Source organism: Chiloscyllium plagiosum, unplaced genomic scaffold, assembly GCF_037043375.1.
Source record: "Chiloscyllium plagiosum isolate Xiang-an unplaced genomic scaffold, Cpla_swu_hap1 HiC_scaffold_19, whole genome shotgun sequence".
In the NCBI taxonomy this organism is placed as follows: Eukaryota; Metazoa; Chordata; class Chondrichthyes; order Orectolobiformes; family Hemiscylliidae; genus Chiloscyllium; species Chiloscyllium plagiosum.
This window is the reverse complement of record NW_028270157.1, coordinates 39,042,769-39,066,022: the sequence shown is the minus strand read 5'-3', so window position 1 is coordinate 39,066,022 and position 23,254 is coordinate 39,042,769. Positions and strand designations below refer to the sequence as shown.

The 23,254-nt window shown below is 41.2% G+C and overlaps 1 protein-coding gene across 4 annotated transcripts in view; it reads left to right on the top strand.

Annotated features, from left to right (window-relative positions):
- LOC122559658 (fatty acyl-CoA reductase 1) overlaps positions 1–23,254 on the top strand; it is a 196,236-nt gene that overhangs the window by 130,583 nt on the left and 42,399 nt on the right. The gene's annotated exons all lie outside the window — the stretch shown is intronic.

Sequence of the window (23,254 nt, the reverse complement as noted above, 5' to 3'; positions counted from 1 at the left end):
AAAAGCAGTGGACCCAGCACCGATCCTTGTGGCACTCCACTGGTCACAGGCCTCCAGTCTGAAAAACAACCCTCCACTACCACCCTCTGTCTTCTACCTTTGAGCCAGTTCTGTATCCAAGTGGCTACTTCTCCCATGTATTCCATGAGATCTACCTTACTAACCAGTCTCCCATGGGCAACCTTGTTGAACAGCTTTCTGAAGTCCATATAGATCACATCTACCACTCTGCCCTTATCAATTCTCTTTGTTACTTCTTCAAAAATCAAGTTTGTGAGACATGATTTCCCACACACAAAGCCATGTTGACTATCCCTAATCAGTCCTTGCCTTTCCGAATATATGCACATTCTGTCCATCAGGATTCCCTCCAACAACTTGACCACCACCGACGTCAGGCTCACTGGCCTATAGTTCCCTGACTTGTCCTTACCACCTTTGGTGTTTCTTTATTCTGTAAATTGTCATAATCTAGAATGCAGTGACTGAAAGGATGTTGGAAGTAGTCTCAATCTTTTTAAAGTGCATTGGTTAAATGCTGGAGGAGAAAAAATTACAGGACTATCCATAAAGGGCCAAGATTAAATCAACTGTTCTTTCTAGAGATGTCTCAGCCACAGTAAACTAAATGGACTCTTTCTCTGACTTTGATAAGATTCTATATGAAAGGTTTATTCCCTTATGATTGTTTTTGGCAGGGAGCAAAGCCAATTGATAATGCAAATATTATCCATGAAAGAACTAACAGAAATCATTTTTAGTATTCACTATTCCCCTTGGATGCAACTTCTCACAGACTGCTAAATGAAAATCAAATGTTGTTTTGAAGCAACATAAATAGTGTACAGATGCATCACTGACCAGAAACCCTGCACAACTCCAACTACTGTTCATAATCATTGCGTTTGGGAACTGGCCCGTGTCTGACACCAAGATGTAAACTTGTAGTTTATTAAAAGAGTTATTAGACCTCCCTGGGAATGATTACTAAATAATGCCGACATATGTGGGCAGAAATGCCAGGTCATTAGGGATCATATAAACAGATCGAAAGATTATTGAGGAAATATTGAAAATGGCTGGAGACAAGAGACAATTAGTGTTACTAATGTGAATTTGTGTGCAGCAGGTATTTTAGATTAGATTAGATTACTTACAGTGTGGAAACAGGCCCTTCGGCCCAACAAGTCCACACCGACCCGCCGAAGCGCAACCCACCCATACCCCTACATTTACCCCTTACCTAACACTACGGGCAATTTAGCATGGCCAATTCACCTGACCTGCACATCTTTGGATTGTGGGAGGAAACCGGAGCACCCGGAGGAAACCCACGCAGACACGGGGAGAACGTACAAACTCCACACAGTCAGTCGCCGGAGGCGGGAATTGAACCCGGATCTCTGGCGCTGTGAGGCAGCAGTGCTAACCACTGTGCCACCGTGCCGCCCATTTTACCTGATGTGGCGGTGCTGTCCCTTGTAAGTTAAGAAAGTGGGTGTGGACATCATGGTATTGAAGAACCCAGCAGATTCTTATTATAGCTAACTATTGCATCCAAACCCTTATATTTCTCAGGCATCTGAGTGTCTGGACTCTTTATTTCTAATTCACTCGTAGGAGTCACTGGCTAGCCAGCATTTATTGCCTTCCTTAGCTGCCCTTGAATAGACTATTTCAGGGCACAGTTGAGAGTCAACCACATTACTCTATATAGGCCAGACCAGGTGAGGAGGGCAGATTTCTTTCCCAGAAGGGCATTAGTGAACCAGAGGGTTTTTTTTCAACAATCAGTACTGGTTTCATGGTCATCAGTAAATTCTTAATTCCAGATCTTTTTTTATTGATTTCAAATTCCATAATTCACTGTGGTGGGATTCAAACCCAGGCCCATAGAATACTAGCTGCCTTTCTGGATTAATAGTCTAGCAATAATACCATTAGGTCATTACCTCCCCACCTAGGCTAAGACTAAGCAATTAGATTATAACAGAGCAGCACACTTCCAGGAACACATGCTTCAAGTGATCCCTGGTAACATGGAGACTGAGACCTTTATACCCTCAGATCACATGCCATGATACAGTGATGATATCATAAGTCTGTCTCTTAAAGTTATATTGATGTACTGACCAGGAGACATAACACAACACATAATATCAAAAAGAAAAAGATATAATATTTAGTCACATCATCGGAGCATCTAGTGGGCATGCCCAAAATTAATTGATAAGAAAGACTGATGGAAAATATAAGAGAGAAAGATAGAGGAAAAAGTGGATAATATAATGAACTGGATGCTCTTGATCGGTGTGGAAGGTGTAAGGACAGCTCATGACAAACAGAGGTGCAGAGGATGATGTCAATAATTGAAAGAAAGAGCAGTTGATTGGTTGTACATGATTAAAGGGTCCTTAAGTGTCTTGTAGTGTAGTGGTGGTGTCATTACCTCTGAGACAGGAGGTCTCAGTTCAAGTTCCACCTGCTTCTCAGGTGTGTAATAACATCTCTGAATGGGTTCATTTGGAAAAGAAAAATCCCTGATTTTAAGGGAGAAAGGGGCCTTAACGGCTCTTGCGATGCAGTGGTTATGCCCCTATCTCTGAGCAAGGAGGCACAGGTAGAAGTTGCACTTGCTCTAGAGATGTGTAATCGCATCTCTGAACACGTTGTTTAGATAATATATAAAGATACCTCAAACTGTTTGCATTAGTTGTGAATGCAAAATGGCAGTTGTAAACAGCTGGAAATATCTCTGGGTTTGACATGCATCTAACACACCTAGAGTCAGTTGGTGATGAAGTCACACAGAGGCCAGTTAAATGTAACAGTGCTGTCAGCCAGCAAATTCACACGGGTGCCAATCACATGTTTGTGCTGAGACATGAAGACCATCTTAAATTTGTGGTTAAACTTTTTTTGTTAAGTATTTAAAATAGTATCTTGTTTTTACCAGACGACACAATAATATGTTTGTCCAGGAATTTTTAGCTAAAATGGAACAATTTCAGATAGAAGATGACTTTAACTCATGGATCACATATCCACAGCAGGTCCCTGTCACACATCCAATACAATCCAGTCATTTGCAACAATCTACCTTGAACCCTGTTGAAGGAGGATAAGGAGAAACAATGGCTGCAAAATTCAGCTCCATAATTGGGGTCCTTTCCATGTGACAGCAGCTGGATGGGCTAAATATCACATGGAATGGGGTGCGGAGGGGATCATAATGTCAATTAGTGTCAAGTGCAGATTCACCATTTGATCTACTGTTTTGAACTTCACAGAACTAAAAAGTGCGCAGGTGGACATGTACCTACTTGTGCTATTTAAGGAGATTAGCATGGAAGTCTAATGTAAAATGCTTTTGACTTTCTGCTGCTGGAGACTTGAAGAAAAACTTGCATGATACAACACTTCTCACAAACACCTGGTATCTCAATGTTCTTTACAGCCAACAAAGTACTTACTGTAGTGGCTGTTATGAAGTAGGTACAATAGCAAAATAGCACTCAACAAATAGTAATGTGACAATGACTAGAATGTTGATTGAGGATTGGCCTGAACAACAGGGGTAACTGCCGGGCCCGTCTTTGAAATAGTGCTGTGGAACCTTTCTACATTTACCCAAGCAGATAGATGAGGCCATGTTTTGATGTTTCAACTGAAAGACAGCACCTCCAACTGAACAGAACCATTGCACACAAGGGTCAGCCTTGAGTTTTGCACACAAACCGTGGAGTGGGACTTGAACCCAGGATCTGTGAATTAGGATCAAAGGTGCTGCTAACTGAGTGATAGCTGATACTAGTTAGTGGAATCACTGTTATTTAGGAGCTCATACAAATTCTTTAAATCAGAATGGTAGAGGCTCTGGACCTTTTTTTATTCAATCAGGTGATCTGGGCATCTCTAGCTAGGTGATGTTAATGTCCTATTGCCCTTGAGAAGGTGGTATTGAGCTCCCTTCTTGAACTGTTGCAGTCTGTTTGATGTATGTACTCCCACTGTGGAGAGTTCCAGGATTTTGACCCAGTGATACTGAGGAATGGTGATATATTTCCAAGTCAGGATGGGCTGTAGCTTCGAGGTGAACTTGCTATCGGTGGTGGTTTCATGTATCCCATGTCCTTGTCTTTCTAGATGGAAGTGATCTTGGGTTTGGGACATTTCTAAGAAGCACAAGTAAATTTCTGCAATGCATCCTGTGATAGGTACACATTGTTGCTCCTGACTGTCAGTTTTAGAGGGAATTGTTGTTTGTGGATGTGATGCTAATCAAACGGGATGCTTTGTCCTGGATGGCTTCAAGCTTCTTGAGTGTTGTTGAAGCTTCTCTCATTCAGGCAAGTGATGAGTATTCCATCACACTCCTATCATGTGATTTGTAAATGGTGGACAGATTTTGGGGAGTTAAGAGATGAGTTACTGCCCTGCAGGATTCTTAGATTCTGACTTGCTCTTGTAATCACAGTATTTATATGGCTAGTCCAGTTCAGTTTCTGATTAACAGTAATCTCTGGGATGTTAATTGTGGGATGTTGATTGTGAGATATTCAGTTATGGTAATGACAAGGGTGGTGTTTAAATTGTCTGTCATTGGAGATAGCTATTGCCTGGTACTTGTGTGGTTGTAAATATTACTTGCCACTTGTGTCAACTCAAAGTGCAGGTCTTGCTGCATTTGGTAGCTGTTCCAGTATCTGAGGAGGTGCGTACAAATGGTGCTGAACATTGAGCTACCACCAATGAACATCACCACTTTTGACCTAATGATGGCAGGAAGGTTATTGATGAAACAGCTAAAGATGGTTTGGTCTAGGACACTACCTTGAGGAACTCCTGCAATGATGGAGCTGAGATGACTGATCTACAACAACCACAACCATCTTCCTTTGTGACAGGTCTGACTCCAGAGATTTAGAGTCGAAAAGTGTGGTGCTGGAAAAGCACAGCGGGACAGGCAGCATCTGAGGAGCAGGGGAGTCAGTGTTTCGAGCATAAGCCCTTCATCAGGTATGTGGAAGCAGAAGGGGACTGAGAGATAAATAGGAGGGTTAGGATTCCCATTAGTTCCAGTTTTGCCAGGCTCCTTCATGCTACACTTGGTCAAATGTCAAGAGAAGTCACTCTTGCCTCACTACTGGAATTTTATGCTTTTGTTTATGTTAAACCAAAGCTGTAATATGGTCAGGAGTAGAGTGGTCCTGGTGGAATCCAAACTGAGCTTCAGTGAGCAAGTTACTGCTCATCAAATGTTGATAAGACTATTGGAGCCTCTTCCATCACTTTACTGTGATGGAGAGCAGACTGGTTTGGCGGTAATTGGTCCAGGTTTGATTTGTCCTACATTTTGTTACCGAACATAGCTAGGCAATTCCCCACATTGTTGGGAAGATGTCGTACTGGAACATCTTGGCTATGGGCATATTAATTACTGGATCGCACATCTCCAGTGCTACTGCTAGAATGGTGTCTTGTTCCATAGCCTTTGCAATAGCCATTTCTTTATTTCGTGTACAGTGAATTAAATCTATTGAAGAACCGACATCTTCAGAGGAGGCTGAGACAGTTCATCCACCAGGTATTTCCAGTTAGCACAGCTTGCAAATGCTTTAGCCTTATCTTTTGCACCAATTTTATGAACTCTTCCATCATTGAGGCTGGGGATGATTGTGGAACCCCCTCCTCCAATAAGTTATTTAATTGTCCACAACCATTAATGACTGGAAATGACAGGACTGCGGAGCTTAGATATGATCCATCAGTGTGGAATTGCTTAAGCCTGGCTGTTTACACTGTTTGGCCTACAAATAGCACTGTGTTGTAGCTTCACCACATTGACATCTCATTGTAGATATACCTGGTGTAATTCTTGACTTGCCATCCTGCACATTTTATTGAACAGTGTTGATTCCTATGCTTATTGGTAATGGTACAGTGGGGACTATGCCAGATCATGAGGTCGCAAATTGTGTCTGAGTACAATTTTGCTATTACTTATGGCCCTCATCAACTCAATCTTGAGTTGCTAGATTATTCGGTCTGTCCCATTTCGCATAGTGATAATGCCACACAACATAATGGAGCATTATCTCGGCCTGAACACTGAACTTCATCTCTACAAGGAGTGCAGTCATCGCACTTAATGGGATAATAATGGACAGATTATTGTGGTGAGGATGAGGTCAAGAATTTTCAACCTCTTGGTGGTTCTCTCACCACCTGCCACAAACCCAGTGTGGCAGTTACGTTCTTGAGAACTCAACCAGCATGGTCAGTAGTAATGTGGCTGAACTACTGTTGGTGGGGAACATTGGATCCCCCACCAGTGTACATTCTGTGCTTTTTCCACCCAAATCCTATTCAAGAGGTATATGATTCATCAGCCAAGGGGGGCTACAATATGTAATCAGCGGGAGGTTTCCCTGCCCATATTTGACTCGATTCCTTCAGTCTTTGTAATATCTGGACTCTAAATTCATGATTTTGACCAAACTGAGTGTTGTGGGATGTGTAAACCAAGAGAACTTTTGCTGAGCTTTTTTCCTATGAAGATCAAACCATGTTAGAAAGTTTAATTTATATTTATTACATCAGAGTGGCGTGAAATATAAACAAAATACTATCAGATTTCAACTGACGTGTTATGACTGTTACTTTGAGAATATAATTCCCAAAACCTTTTTCCAGGAGATGAGAGTCAGCAGGTAAGCAACGTGTCAGACAAGTTAGATTATTAATTGGTATAAATAGCTTTGGATTATTAATTGGTATAAATAGCTTTGTGAGTAGGCTTTTTAAAACTGATTATTAAGCACAGCATCGAAGATTTTCAGATTCACAAGCATTTGTAGGTAATTTTAAAAAGTAGTGACCAGGCAGTTTCTGCTTTGGGTAAGCTGCTTATCTGATTTTCTGAATCATTGCCCAGAAGTTAGAGCAATGTTAAAAGAGGTCAGTTATGAAATTCAAGAAGAATGAGATGTAGGACCATGCCAAAATTTGTGTTACGACCATGAAATGAGGCTGAGTTGGAAAGTTTCCATGACGGAAACTTTAAAACAAAGCCATATGCAGTAATGAAACAAATTCAGTTTCACTTGAATGTACTTACATTAAATTCATTTTTCTTTTGACGTTTTTCTCTTTAACTTTCTATGAGAATGTAGTTTTAATAGTTTTTTTAATGTGATGCATAGTCTGCAAATCCTGTCACCAGTCGGATTCATTCCATTCATTGATCAACCAGGTCATACCCTCCACCTGTCTGCACCTATCCCCACTTGAGGAATGCTCTGCCCCAGAAGGCTATGGAGGCCAAGTCTCTGGATACTTTCAAGAAAGAGTTGGATAGAGCTCTTAAGGATAGTGGAATCAAGGGCTATGGGGATTAGGCAGGAACAGGATACTGATTTGAGGATGATCAGCCATGATCATAATGAATGGTGGTGCTGGCTCGAAGGGCAGAATGGCCTACTCCTGCATCTATTGTCTATTGTCTATTGACCATCCTGCCCCTGCCAACCCCTTTATCTGCAGCTCCCCTTACACCCACCCCCCCAGTCTTGAAGAACAGTTACACCTGAAACATCAACTTCTCCACCTCCTGATGCTCCCTGGCTTGCTATGTTCTTCCAGCCTCCTGCTTGTCTGCTTTGGATTCCAGCATCTGCAGTTTTGTTTTTATCTCTAACTTAAATGAGTATGCCAGATTTATTAAGGAAATGTTTTTGTCCATTTTTGTTAAGGAAACCAAACATCTGTAATTCCATCAAAATGCATATACACAAAGTTCAACTAAAATTTTAACTTTGATGTGGTCCAACCATCTATTGTGGATCATTTAAAAGTTTTTTTTTCTTAAAATAAACTGTTTATTTCATGCCAGTTGTGGCTACACTGCAGTTACCGAGAGCCAAATTGATGTGGATTGGAGACTGGATTTTTGAACGCTGCTGGTGCCAGGATCGGAAATGGGTGGAAACTGAAATAGTCCTGTTTGCTGGCACGCCAGTTCCCAAGCTCCATCCCCAGTGTGAGCAGTTTCTCCTTGAAAGTGGTTTCCAGACCAGTGAACTGGGTGACAGTAACTCCACACTACTCCCTCCAACATATGCTAGTGGCCTAGCCGCAAAAGTGCTCTTACATAAATATTTAAAATGTTGAGAGGACACATCCAAGAACCCCCTCATTTACCTGCTTTCACTTTCTGCTCCTCCTTTAAACTGGAAAGCATCTAATTGACCTTCCCTTCTAGAATCTGTCAGGACAGAGAACTGTCCTGTGAATGCTGTTAAAACCAACTATTTTCCTTTCCGGACAGATTCAGCACCTAAAATAGCCCTAACCTCTGTTTGCTGTTCCCAGAGGGAAAATCCAGTCCTAAATTCAGTCATAGCAGCTTAATCATTGCTATTGCAGACATTTTGTATTAATGGGAAGCTGAAACCATTGTTCAATGCGAAGTGCAACTAAAGTTATTTTTAAAAGTATTTACAATTCTTAAGCTTTAAATATTTTCCAGCATTTGGGATCACCTTCAAACATCGCCGAAGCATTGCCATTAAGTATCTTACACTCCTGAGGGAAAGGTTAAATAGACCATAACCTAATTGCATCATTTAGAAGCAAGTTTTGTAATGCTTTGTGAGTTGCATTATGCTTAATTTCCGTTATTGTAGAAATGTGATCAACAGACATTATCAAATCTGAACTTTATCCAATTCTTTAATAAGAAGCAAATCTTTATGATGGTTCTTATCTGTAGTTATGAATTAAGCGATATTATCAATGCTTTTAAACAGCACATATATAATTCTGAAGTAATTGAGGAACCTTACACTTTCAAATGTGCTTAGAAAGTTTTTCAAAATAGCTCAATCTACATTTACATCGCACCTTTAACTTAATGAGCACTCCCCCTCCCCCAAGATATTTCATAGGACCATTATAAAATAAAATGTGACACCAAACTACATTAGGCAATATTAGATCAGATGAATAAAACTTTGGTCCAAGGTAAATTTTTAGAATTTCTTCATGTCATGTGTTAGAATTTTATTTCTCTGTTCAACAATGCAACAATTGCAGTTTTCTCAAATTAAATACTAACCACCCTGCCCATAAAATGTTTAGAAGCCCAAGTATCACAGCCTGGAGAGAAATGAGAGCCTAATCTAAAGCTGGCTGTTGCGTGGTGAAATATTTCCTGACAGCATTTGAATGCTAAATCAGTACAGGATCTGTACTTATTGCTTCCTGTGTCACAACTGCAAAATGACTTGATTGACTCTGACTTTCTTTGAGGTATGTGGTAGTCATAAATAGCACTGTATAAATGCGAGTTGTTCTTTTATCTTGAACAATTTCGCTATAAATCCATTCGAATCTTTCTCTTAAGTCTGTGGAAGCTATGAGCCACAGGGATGTTGGGGATTACATGAAGTACGTATATTTTCACTGTAAGCAACTTATGTCTCATAAGCTTAAAAAATATTATACAAGAAACCTGCTGATTTATCTGATGTACTTTTTAATCTTTTGGCTAGAATACAAGCTATATTTTCCACATCGTTCACAAGCTATTTGAAAACGTAGAACCGATAATTGTGCTAATCAGTTTGGAAACACATTGAGAAGGAATAGACCATGCTTATATGGCCAAATGATGGTAGAATTCAATAGAGGAGAGAAGATACTGGTAAGGCATAGCCTGCAGTAAAGCAGGTAGCTCAAGATTGAATGTCATGGACAGAATTTTCAATGGGGCGAAGTCTGGTGCTAGCAATCTCTGAAAATAGTGCCCACTTTGCCATGTCAGTCTTCCAACTCTTCCATGACATGCAGAAGCTTTTTAAAGGGAGTTAAAAGGGTATAACCAGAAACATTTTAACTTGCAGTTAATCTTGATGAGCTTTGAGGGGGACAAAATCAAAATTTCAGTTAATGGTGAGAAGAGAAAATGGTTGAGGACATGTCAGCATACAGCTTTTGGGACAGCGGTAGGGAGCAATTATTGTTTGTGGCTGCTTGATGAGCAATGTTATATAAAAAGAAATAGTCAAACTACATTGTTCAGGCAGGGGCACAAAGTCACCATTGCCTGAGAAGAGTTGCTTGAGTATTTGAGAAGTGAGCATTTAATCACTTGTGTGGATCATGAGACCACTGACTCTCTGTTCCTCTTTCTGTTCCTTTCCTTTAGGAAGCAGCAAGCCCAGTAATGATTACTGTTTGTCTTTTAAAAACATACCCTGTAACTGGGTCTATCTCCATCCTGTGCTCGCTGCCTCTAATGGGACACTGCATTTGCCTCTGATTCAGTTTGACCATTTTCGGTTTTAAAAAATGTGACATGTTTGACATCGATGCACTGTTGGATCAGAACCTAGAATTGGTCCTGATGTCAGGTTCCCTCCCAGTCCTGAGCTGAATAATTGACCACTTCCCCTGACAATGCATGGGAGGAGGATGCTGTGAGTATTTGATATTTGTCAATCACCATAGATGATTGGTAATGGTAAACTCACCTGGGGTCACAGGATCAAGATGCTGTTAGGAAAACTGTATAGCCTTCCAACACATGCCTTTCACACCTATTACGTGTGCTCAACAATGCAATGGCAAGGTCTTTGGACTAGTGATCCAGAGTGCCAGCCTAATGCTAATGCCACCAGGGCACCTGGTGGAATTTGTATTCAATTAATATAATCTGGAGTTAAAAACTAGTTCAATTATGACCTTGAAACAATTATTGTAAAACGCTATCTGATTCCCTAGCATTCTTTAGGGGAGGAAGTCAGCTGTCTTTACCTGATCACTCCCACATGTGACTCCAGACCCATATAACTATGGTTGACTTTAACTGTTCATTGAAATGGCCTATCAATCCACTCAAACCATTACAAAATCTAGGCAACAGAATAAAACTGGACAGAACACTGAACAGTGGAAATAACAGTGGCAAATCTAGCACTGTTAATCTTGTAATTTTGTCCTTATTTATATCAGGGTGTTTATGCTGACATTTTCGAGAATTATCCCATAGGATCATCAAACAACAGCTGAACATACACATACTCATTGAATCAGACCTTAGAGACAATGTCCTAGCCACCACCATCACCATTTCTGTGTATCCCCTGCCTGTGCGGGGCAGAACCATCAGAGATGCCAGTGATATACAGTCAATAGAAAATTAACCCAGATTAACGGAAGACCTGACAAAGTCTCATGGAAATAGTCAGACAGAGGCAAGGATAACCGGCCTCCTCAACAGATGAATCAATACATCTCCGTGTTGAACATTTTGGAGGGAGCATAGATGGTGGCAAAGACACAGAATGTACTCTGGGAGGGGAGCTTCAATGTTTACCACCCAGGGTGGCTTGGTAGCACCACTACTAACTGAGCTGGCTGAGTCCAAAAGGATGTATCTGCTAGATATGTCTGGTGTCAAGCAGGGATGTCAAAAATTGCCCATTTCCTGTCCAGTAAGAGAATGTCAAGTATGTCTCTGACCAATTACCACTCTGTTAATCTACTGTTGATTATGTGCAAAGTGATAGAAGGGGTTATTAACAGTACTGCTGCTCAATTTGGGTTCCACCAAGGCCATCCACCTTTTGACCTCATTAGTCGAAAGGTGAAATGAGAGGCTTCTGATATCATGGCAGCGTTCAACTGAGTGTGGGATCAAGGAGTCCAAATGAAATTAGAGTCAATGGGAATCAAGGGGCGCTCACTGCTGGTTGTATTCGTACTCACAAAAGAAAGGTTGTTGTAGTTGTTAGAAGTCAGTAATGTCAGTCCCAAGACAGCATTGTGGGAGTTCCTCAGGTTAGTGTTTGCAGTCCAATGATCTTTACTGTTTTATTTTATCCATTCAAGGGGTGTGAGTATTAATGGCTGGGCAAGCATTTATTGCTGTTCCTTAGTTGTCCTTGAGAAAATGGTGACGAGGTGTCTTCTTAAACTGCTGTAGCCTTTTTGCTATAAGTACACCCACAATACCATGAGGGAGAGAGTTCAAGAATTTTGATCCAGTGACGTGAAGGATTGACAATATTTTTCCAAGTCAGGGTGATGAATGACTTGCAGAAGTTGGTTCCCATGTATCTGCTACTCTTTTCCTTCTAAGTGGTAATGCTTGTTGGTTTGGAAGGTGTTGTCTAAGGAGCCTTGGTGAATTTCTGCAGTGCATCTTGTCTGTGGTACACATTGCTGCTCCTGAGTAACAGTGGTGGAGTGAGTGAATGTTTATGGATGTGGAACCAGTCAAGCAGGTGCTTTGTCCTGGGTTGTGTCAAACCTCTTGAGTGTTGTTGGGGAGGCAGGCAACAAGTCTCCCCTTAGCTTCTGCTGCTCAAGAGAAAACTACCCAAATTTTTCTCGCCTCTCCTTATAGCTCATATTCTCTAATCCAGGCAGCATCCTGGAAAAACTCTTCTGCACTGTCTCCAAAGCCTCCACCTCCCTGCTGGAATGTGGCGACCAGAATTGAACGTAGTACTGTAGTGTGGCCGAACGAATGTCTTATAAAGCTGCAACATGACATCCTGACTCTTGTACTCAATTCCCTGACCAATAAAGACAAGCATGCCATATGGCTTCTTTACCACCCAAACTACTTGCGTGGCTACTTTCAGGGAGCTATAGACTTAAATCCTAAGATCCCTCTGTATATTAATGCTGAACAGAGTCCTGCCATACTTTTTCTTAACATTTTATCTCCCAAAGTGCAGCACTTCACACTTACTCAGACTAAACGCCATCTGCCAATTCTCCACCCATATCTGCAGTTATCTATATTCCACTGTGTCCTATGACAACCTTCTATACTATCCACAACTTCACCAATATTTGTATCATCTGCAAACTTACTAAGCCACCCATCTACACTTTCATTGAATTCATTTATATATATCACAAACATCAGAGGTCTCAGTATGAATCCCTGCAGAACACCCCCAGTCAAGGACCTCCAGCCTGAAAAACACCCTTTCACCAGTGCCCTCTTCCTTCTATGGGCAAGCCAATTCTGAGTCGATGTGGCTAAGCCACTGTTGATCTCATGCATCTTAATATTGTGGATGAGCCTATCACGAGGGACCTTGTCAAAAACCTTACTAAAATCCATGTGAACAACATCCACTGCTCTACCCTCATCGATCACCGTTGCCACCTCCTCAAAAAATTCAGTCAAGTTAGTAAGACGCGACCTGCCCTACACAGAGCCATGCCTGACTGTCCCTAATTAGACCATTATTTTCCAAAAATGTGTAAATCCTATACATAATAATTCTCTCCAGCAGCTTCCCAACCACTGATGTGAGACTCACTGGTCTGTTGTTTCCTGGATTATCCCTCTTTCCCTCATCCAGGCTAGTCCAGTTCCATTCCTGAGCAATGGTAACACGCAGAATGTTGACAGTGAGGAATTCAGTGATGGTCATGCCATTGAACTTCCATAAGACCATAAGACATAGGAGTGGAAGTAAGGCCATTCGGCCCATCAAGTCCACTCCACCATTCAATCATGGCTGATGGGCATTTCAACTCCACTTACCCACACTCTCCCCGTATCCCTTATTTCCTTGCGAGATCAAGAATTTATCAATCTCTGCCTTGAAGACATTTAACGTCCCGGCCTCCATTGTGCTCTGTGGCAGTGAATTCCACAGGCCCAACACTCCCTGGCTGAAGAAATGTCTCCTTATTTCCGTTGTAAATTGACCCCCTCTAATTTTAAGGCTGTGCCCACGGGTCTTTGTCTCCCCGCCTAACAGAAATAAATTCCCAGCGTCCACCCTTTCTAAGCCATGCATTATCTTGTAAGTTTGTATTAGATCTCCCCTCAACCTTCTAAAATCTAATGAGTACAATCCCAGGATGTTCAGCCGTTCGTCGTATGTTAGGCCTACCATTCCAGGGTCATCCATATGAATCTCCGCTGGACACGCTGCAGTGCCAGTATGTCCTTCCTGAGGTGTGGGGCCCAAAATTGGACACCGTATTCTAAATGGGGCCTAACCATAGCTTTGTAAAGTCTCAGTAGCACATGCTTTTATATTCCAACCCTCTTGAGATAAATGACAACATTATATTCACTTTCTTAATCACGGACTCAACCTGCAAGTCAACCTTTAAGAGAACACTCCCAAATCCTTTTGTATTTTGGCTTTATGAATTTTCTCACCATTTAGAAAATAGTCCATGCCTGTATTCTTTTTTCCAAGTGCAAGACCTCACATTTGCTCATGTTGAATTTCATTAGCCATTTCCTGGACCACTCTCCTAAACTGTCTAAATCTTTCTGCAGCCTCCTCACCTCCTCAGAACTACCTGCCTGTCCACCTAACTTGGTATCATTGGCGAACTTCACCAGAATGTCCCCAATCCCTTCATCCAGATCATTAATATATAAAGTGAACAGCTGCAGCCTCAACACTGAACCCTGCAGGACACCACTTGTCACTAGCTGTCATTCTGAAAAGGAACATTTTATCCCAACTCTCTGCCTTCTGTCAGATAACCAATCCCCAATCCATGCCAGTAGCTCACCTCGAACACCATGGGCCCTCACCTTACTCAGCAGCTTCCCATCAGGCACCTTATCAAAGGCCTTTTGGAAGTGTAGATAGATAACATCCACTGGGTTTCCCTGGTCTAACCTACTTGTTACCTCTTCAAAGAATTCTAACAGGTTTGTCAGGCATGACCTGCCCTAACTAAATCCATGCTGACTTGTTCTAATCTGACCCTGCACTTTCAAGAATTTAGAAATCTCATCCTTAATGATGGATTCTAGAATTTTACCTACAACCGAGGTTAGGCTAATCGGCCTATAATTTTCCATCTTTTATCTTGATCCTTTCTTGAACAAGGGGTTTGCAACAGGGATTTTTCAATCATCTGGGACTTTCCCTGACTCCAGTGATTTTTGAAAGATTACAATCAATGCCTCTCCTATTTCTTCAGCCACCTCCCTCAGAACTCTAGGGTGTAGCCCATTGGGGCCAGAAGATTTATCAAGTTTTAGAGCTTTTAGCTTTTCTAGCACTTTCTCTTTTGTAATGGATACTATACTCAACTCTGCCCCTTGACTTTCCTTAATTGTTGGGATATTACTCATGTCTTCCACTATGAAGACTGACACAAAGTATTCATTAAGTTCTTCAGCTATTTCCTAATCTGTCATCACTAGCCTTCCTGCATCAATTTGGAGTGGCCCAATTTCTACTTCTGCCTCTCGTTTGTTCCTTATGTATTGAAAGAATACATCACTTCTAATGTTACTGGCTAGCTTACCTTCATATTTGATCCTCTCCTTCCTTATTTCTCTCTTTGTTATCCTCTGTTTGTTTTTTTAGCCTTTCCAATCTTCTGATTTCCCTGTGCTCTTGGCCACTTTATAGACTCTCTCTTTTTCTATGATACATTTCCTGACTTGCTTTGTCAGCCATGGCTATCTAATCCCTCCCCAGATAATCTTTTTTTTCTTTGGGATGAATCTCTGTACTGTGTACTCAATTATACCCAGAAACTCCTGCCATTGTTGCTCTACTGTCTTTCCCACACGGCTCTGCTTCCAGTCAATTTTTGTCAGTTCCTCTCTCATGCCCTTGTAATTACCTTTATTTAACTGTAACACCATTACATCCAATTTTGCCTTCTCTCTTTCAAACTGCAGGCTGAACTCTACCATATTATGATCACTGCCTCTGAAATGTTCCTTTACTTTAAGATCCTTTATAAAGTCTGGCTCATTACAAAGCATTAAGTCAAGAATAGTCTCCTCTCTTGTGGGCTCCATCACAAGCTGTTCCAAAAAGCCATCCTGTAAGTATTCCATGAATTCCCTTTCTTTAGATTCACCAGCAACATTGTTCACCCAGTCCACCTGCATATTGAAGTCTCCATGATTACCGTGACCTCGCCTTTCTGTAGAATGTCAATGAGTGATGGATAGGTTCTCTCTTGTTGATGATGGTCATTGTCTGGCAGTTATGTTCTGTGAATATTTCTTGCTAGTTGTTAGCCCAAAGATAGATATTGTCACGTCTTGCTACATTTGACGTAGACTGCTTCAGTGTTAGGATTTGCAAATGCTGTTCAATGTCCAGTCACCAGTGAATATTCTACTTTTGACCTAATGGTGGACAGAAAGACATTGATGAAGCATTTGGAGATAGTTGGATCAAGGACCCTATCCTGAGGAGCTCTTGCAGAGAAGTCTTGGACATGGGATGACTGACCTGCAACAACCACAAGTATCACTCCAAATGGCAGAGAGCTTTCTCCCTGATTTCCATTGACTCCAGCTTTGTTAGAGCTCCTTGATGCCACATTTGGTCAAATGCGGCTTTGATGTAAAGAGCAGTCACCCCTCAACTCACCTCATCTCATCTCAGAAATTAGCTTATTTGCCCATGTTTGAACCGATGCTGTAATGTGGTCAGGAGCTGAGTGGCCCTGCTGAAACCTAAACTGAGCATTAGTGAGTAGGTTACCATGTTGTCGAACAGATCTCAATGTTGAAACTGTATTAGAAAAGCATGACTAGGGCACAGACATTCTGGAACACATGCCTTCGGTACTATTGGCAGAATATTGTCAAGGCCCATAGCCTTGGTAGTATCCAGTGACCCCAGCCATTTCTTGAGATTATGTAGAGTGAATTAAATTGTCTGAAGATTGGCATCTCTGATGCTAGGGACCTTTGCAGAAAGCTGAGATGAATCACCAATGGCATTCTATTGTAAGTTCAGCAATGAAAATGTTCTTTGATGATTGCACATTGTTCAGCACCATTCAGCACCAAACCATATACAGCAAGACATGAACAACATTTATGCTTGTTCTTGTAAGTGGCAAGTAACAACTATGCCACGCAATTGTTAGGCTATGACCATCTTCAACACAAGAGATTTCAATAATGTCCCCTTGACATTTAATGGAATTGCCATCATTAAATTTCCATCTATTAACATTCTAAAGATTATCACAGATTAGAAACTGAACTGGACCAGCCATAAAATTATTATGACAACAAGACCAGGTCATAGTTCAGACATTTTGTAGCATGTTGATTGGTCTATGGATTAGAGACTGGTTACTGATGATAAGGGGCCTTTTTATGTGTCAACAACTGTGTGATTGTTATTAGGAACTTAAAAGCTTAGGGCTGGGAACAAGATACAGAGAAGGGTGTTACTCTCCACTATCTCAGGGAGTGTCTCTCTGTTCTCTGCAGTCAAAACTCATGTTAAACCTGAAGAAAGCTGTTAATCTTTTCTTCAGCAATTGCTATAAGCTGTGAGTTGTAGTTTCTCTGATTTACCAATTAAAAGTAAACCAGTAAATCTGTGCCTCTTGCAAAGCATTTAGAAATGGGAAGTCAAGAAACAACTTTCAGATCAGCAAGAACTAACTTGCCAGTTCTTCCTTTGGTCCATGTGTTTTTCTCTCTGTCTATACATCTGTCACTGTCTGTGTATGTGCAGGAGGAGTCTATAAGTGTATTGGAGTTGTAAATAGAAGTGATATAAGCCGATACAACTGTTTACTTGTAATAAACAGTAATACTTTCTAAATACAGAAAACAGGTCTGTGCTTTCTATCAATCTGGCTCTGAAAATCGGGTAAAGAATTTTATAATTTATATTAAGATCTTCGACTTTTGTGATGAATCAGGGGATAGTGGGACTTGATTTCCAACACATTACCCCAGTGAGCTGTGATATTATACAGTGCTGCCCCAATCAATTCAGGTAAGAAATATCAATGGTAAAGTGGATAATTCTGATTATAGTGTAAGCTTCCTCAAACTGAAGCATTGATTCTGCTCATGGCATCTACTTTGGTATCAAGACATTTTGGTGCATCGTGCCATCCCGTACTGCTAGAAGAACTCTTTCACTGTGTTAAATAATCAAATGCCTTTAAGTATAAAAATCATGGAATCTTCTGGGGAATAATGCTGACCTGTATGATGTAGGTGTTTAAATCATGAGCTGATTTTTAACTTACTACAATAATGTTAATTCCTGTAAATGGTGTGGTAACAGGTTGGAAATTGAAATAGAAACACCAGTTTTATAACTGGAAGACCATAGTTCCAATTTTCAGTCAGAGTCTATTTTAGGTGGCTAGTCCCCTCACCAGAGATGAGAGAGTGACGGTTAAATATTTGCAAGAAGCAGTGTCAGGACTCAAAAGTATTTTTGTGTCAGCTGTAACCATTTCCTTAATCCACCCACAAGCCATGAATTGTACTGGTCAGGGAATGCTGCTTTCAAAGTGATCCTTGGCAAGAGTCAGGGGAGCTTGAAGTAGGTCGTTTTTGACTATAGCCCTTGTATATTTTCAGCTTCAAAGCATTCCATTATTCTTTCCGTTATTTCAGCTCTGTGTTTTTGTGGGAGCTGCAAACATTTCTATGCTGCTGGTTTGTTTGCAGTCCCGATACCTTCGCCAGTTACCGGTAAAGCTGCAGGATCTTGACATTTGACTGCTGTGTCAGACTTCCTGTCCTCCCAAATCGTAAGCCTCATTTTAAAGATATAATCGGTGCTATAGCAGCTTCCTTCCTGTACTTAGGTCACGACCTGTTCTCTGAAATTGATAACCACATCATCACCCTCCTGCCATTGGTAGGTTCCAGAATGGAGCTTTATTCCCTATGCATGTGCCTTGTGCATGACACAGAATTAGGCCGGAAAGCCTGAGTGGCAAGATAGCTACAATTGATACTGGTTCAGACCATGCTCAGATTGCCATTCCATTCCTGTTTTTCTGTTATGCAGTCTTGGCTCATTCAGAAATGACAAGCACAGGTCATTCCTTATGGAGCAGGATTATCGGAATAAGTTAAATTATGCCTTCTTTGGCAGTGTTCTGAGATTGAAATGTAGAACAGATTTAAAAGTAGCACAGCCAAAAACCTTGACAGCCCCTGTGAAAGGGTGCATGTATAAAATACGTGTGAGGTCCAGGTGTAGTTGGCAATACTTGGGTGTCTCTTAGTTAGAGGGTCTGCTTTATAATTACCTAGGAGTTAGACTGAGTCTTTAAATTGTCTAACTTTTCCTGATTGACTATTAACATGCCTGGGTCTTAATTCTGAATTCTCCAGCTTCAATTAATTCTTTTGGAGGTTTCTGGAAAAGGGAATTAGTGCATCTGGGATTCTGCAGGGTCCTGACATTGCAAATCCAGTCTGTGCTGCTCCATTGACTAGCCATCAGAATATCCGGGCCACTGTTTCCTTCTCCTGACATTGTTGTCCTGAAGGAATGCATGATAGACCTGCTCGATACAAGTGTAGCAAGGGCCTGAGCAGTGCCCCAGTGCTAATCTAGATCAGTTTTTGTAAATAAATATTGAAGGTAACATTGACTTTGACAGCCACTGGCAACATTCAGCATGATTACTTTCATTTAATAGTATCCTTGAAGGAAATGGATTTTTTTTTGTCTGATGGTAGCCTTAATGCTTGGAAATATTCCCAAATGCGGAGTTCTCTTCTTTCAAGTAGGAATATTACAACCACTTTAAGCTATCAAATATTGATGTCAAACAATTACATGATTAAAGTATTTGAGAGAAGCCAAATAAAATTGATTTTTGAGAATTACATTCTTAATGGCCTGCTGAAACAAAAATATTTATTGCACTAGTGTTAAATTAATTCCACTATGGCTATCGTAAGTCCTATCTGACAAATTTACCAGAATACAACTCGACATGCACATCTGATAGGAACTGCAAAATCTTTCAATGGTCAACAATAGACCCATACATTACTCTGATGTGCTGTTATTTGATTGTACAATATTTGGAAATTAGGATTTGCATGACAGTTGGAAGAATTTCAATTTGCCTCTGCTTCGAGGTGACAGAGAGCTGTGCAATTTCAGAAAGGTAAAGTTTGGCTTGCCAGTAAACATAGAAGTGAAAAAAAAACATTCTAATAAATTGCTAATTGTGCCAAGTAAGACTTGTAAATGTTCTTCCCATCTGGGTTAAGGGGCAGAGTGAGAGGAGCAAATTGACAATGCTGCAAGTGCAGATCACTGGAGATTGAGCTGGGGACTGGTGACATGCTAAGGAGTTGAGTTTAACTAACACTGACCTTGCGTTCGGCTCTGTTGATGTAAACGCTGAACATCCCATTAATACTAAAGAATACAAGTAAGCAATTAAGTACAATAGCCATCACTAGAAATGGGGTGTTATACAAACTCAGGGTGCTAAAGAGAGATAAGTCCCCTGGCCTTGATGGCTTGAATTGTAGGATCCTAAAAAAAAGTAGCTATAGAGATAGTGGATACATTGGTTGTAATTTTCCAAAAATCCTTGGATTGTAGAAAAGTACAGGAGGATTGGAAAACTGTAAATGTGACACCCTATTCGAAAAGGGAGGGTAGATATAGACCTAACATTGAAAAATCACAATCAAAGCAAATAGAGTCAGTATGGCTTCCTGAAAGGGAAATTGTATCTAATTTATTACAATTTTTCAAGGAAGTCTCAACCAGAGTGGATAGAGGGGAAACAATAGATATGTTGTATTTGGACTTTTAGAAGCCATTTGACAAGGGACCTCACAGAAGGTTAAGTCAATGGCTATGTTTGCTGACACTGATGCATGTGTGCTACATGCCATTTTTAATTTTGTGTGCGCAGATTATGGGAAATGTGATGGGGCAATGAGGATAAGAGATCAGGACGGGGCTGTGGAAGATATCAAGATGGTGGAAGGGAGGTGGGAGGAGACATCAGGATGGGGTGGTAAAGGGATCGAGCCAAAGGGCAGGAGATTAGGAGAAATTGGGTCTAGAGCTCAGGACCATGTGTTGAGAGAGAGAGATCAGCACCAGTGGGGAGAGAGATAGATCAGGAGGACCCAGTAAGAGGGAAAGAACAAGAGGGGAAGATGGTGGTGGGGTGGGATTATTGGGGGAGTAGTGGTGGAGAGCTGGGGTGGGTGCGGAAGGGAAAGATGGACAAGAGGCCTCCTGGCTTCTGGACTCTCCTTGTCTCTCCCCTACCTTCCTGAGCCCTGGGCTTCCATTGTTGCTCCCAACCTCTGGCTTCTGAGCCCTATGCCCTTCTTGCTGAAACTAGGGGTCTCCATCCATGCCCGTACCCTCTCTCCATCAGAAGCCTGGTTAAAAATCCTGCACACAGCACTGCAAATGTACAGTAATACATTAGTGTATGACATTTCAAGTAAAGGGTAGATGATGACATCAGTATTTGGAACTGTGCATTCCTGAATGAGTGCGCACAGTTGACAGTAGTTGTCGGTGTCAGCAAACATTGCCTAGGTCAGTCATAACATAAGAAGAGTCCATGGTGCCTGAGGTAGTACGCTGACATAGACAGAGATTTGCCTGTAGGGCAGGAAACAGTGAGTTGGGATAAGGGAATCTTTTTCCGGGTGGTGAGTTGTGACCAGTGGGGTTCTACAGGGATCAGTACTGACTTCACAACTGTTTAAAATGTACATTAATGACTTGAAAGGAGAGAAACAAATCTACTGTTGCCAAATTTGCAGAAGATGAAAAAATAGGTAGAAAGGCAATTTGCAAGAGGGATACAAACAATTTACAGAGTGCTATTGATAGGTTATGTTAGTAGGTGAAAAATTGGCAAATCAAGAATGATGTGGGAAAATATGAAGTTGTTCATTTTGGGTATAGCTCTAAGGTATCTAAAAGAATGAAAGCATGGGACAAAGTTGGCGTAAGGGAACCAAGAGGTCTGTCATTACACTGTTTGCAGATTGTAAATCAAAACAGATTCTGAGAAAAAAGTCAATAAACTGAATTAGGCAGAACCATTCTTGATGGCTTTGACCACACTGTGAGCCACTACCTCAGTGACAGCCACTGTAGTGATGCTCAGCATTATCTGCTGCAAAAGGATGAGCACTGGCAGGCTTGCCTGCTCTTTCACTCACCCAGAACAGTTAGGTGGCCTCTGCTCCCTCCGATGGACCACTTTGTCCCTGCAGGAGAGAGGAAATCTATCTGTGAATGTGGTGCAATGTTTTTGAGTGATGTACCTGCCACAGCTGTGTAGCTAGCAATGGATGCATGATATGAATATGCAGCTTGCAGCAGCGCCATGTGTTAGGTGAGTCTAAGAATGTGAATAATGAGTCATTTTTGGTAGGAATTGTTGGTAGGTGAGTGAAAGCTGTGATGAATACATCATTGGGTAAGGCTAGTGGTGCAGTTGGTGGAATGTGATATACATTCAGAGACCTTGCTGTCTTGTGTAAGGTCATCAAATTCCTTTCTGCACTGCATCCAGGGCTCAGGGCTAGAGTGCTGGTGATGACCACAACAGTTACTTGCTTCGATTATCTACTCATCATCTCCACTGAGATTCCCCCAGCTCCTGAGTGAGGAGGAGCTCTTCTCCTTCTGTGCACTACCGCAACAAGGCATCGGGGAACAATGAGACATATTGCCTGGCTTGCAGTGTCATTTTTTGTAGATTCTTCCTGCACTTCAACACATCTTCACCATTCCAAGCCCTTGCTCCAGTCCAAATGCATTATTTTCCTGCTGTCACTCAATTTCAGGTTTAGAGTGGCTACATGGTTCTATTATGGTTGGTTGTGAAGTTCATGCTGCTTGCATCCCTTTGCATAGGCATGGGTTAACCATGCTTCATGATCTACACGCCCGTTTCAAGGATTATTCAATTTAGCTTCTTCAGGCTTTTGCAAGATTAAATCTGCTAAGGAGATTTTTTTCCCAAGAGAACCTGGCATATCAGGGCAGAAATACTGTTTCTGTTAAAAACCAGAAGCTTGCTGGAGAAGTCACTGACTCAAAATCATCGTAACTCTAAAGTATTAAGACGGTGTTGAGGTACAAATTTCATAGCGAGACATTATTGAGGTTAGGTTTGGGTTAGGTTTGTGAAGTTTTAGTGGAACGTCTCATTTGAGACTCAGTCAGCTCAGCACAGGAAATTCACTGTCACACATTCCACTGTCTGCTCTGCAATTAGCCATTAAACTGCTGTTTGCACAATACCATCATTCCCCTCAAACACTTAACAAAGAAGAAATGTATAAGGTTTTCAATACATGATGTTTTGTAAATTATATTAGAATTTCCTTTTTATAAAATTTCTATCTCACAATTTCACTGCAAGTGTATTAATCATTCAGGCTCATTTGTGATGTAAAGTCATAAGCCATTTAAGCTCAACTATTTAATCCTCT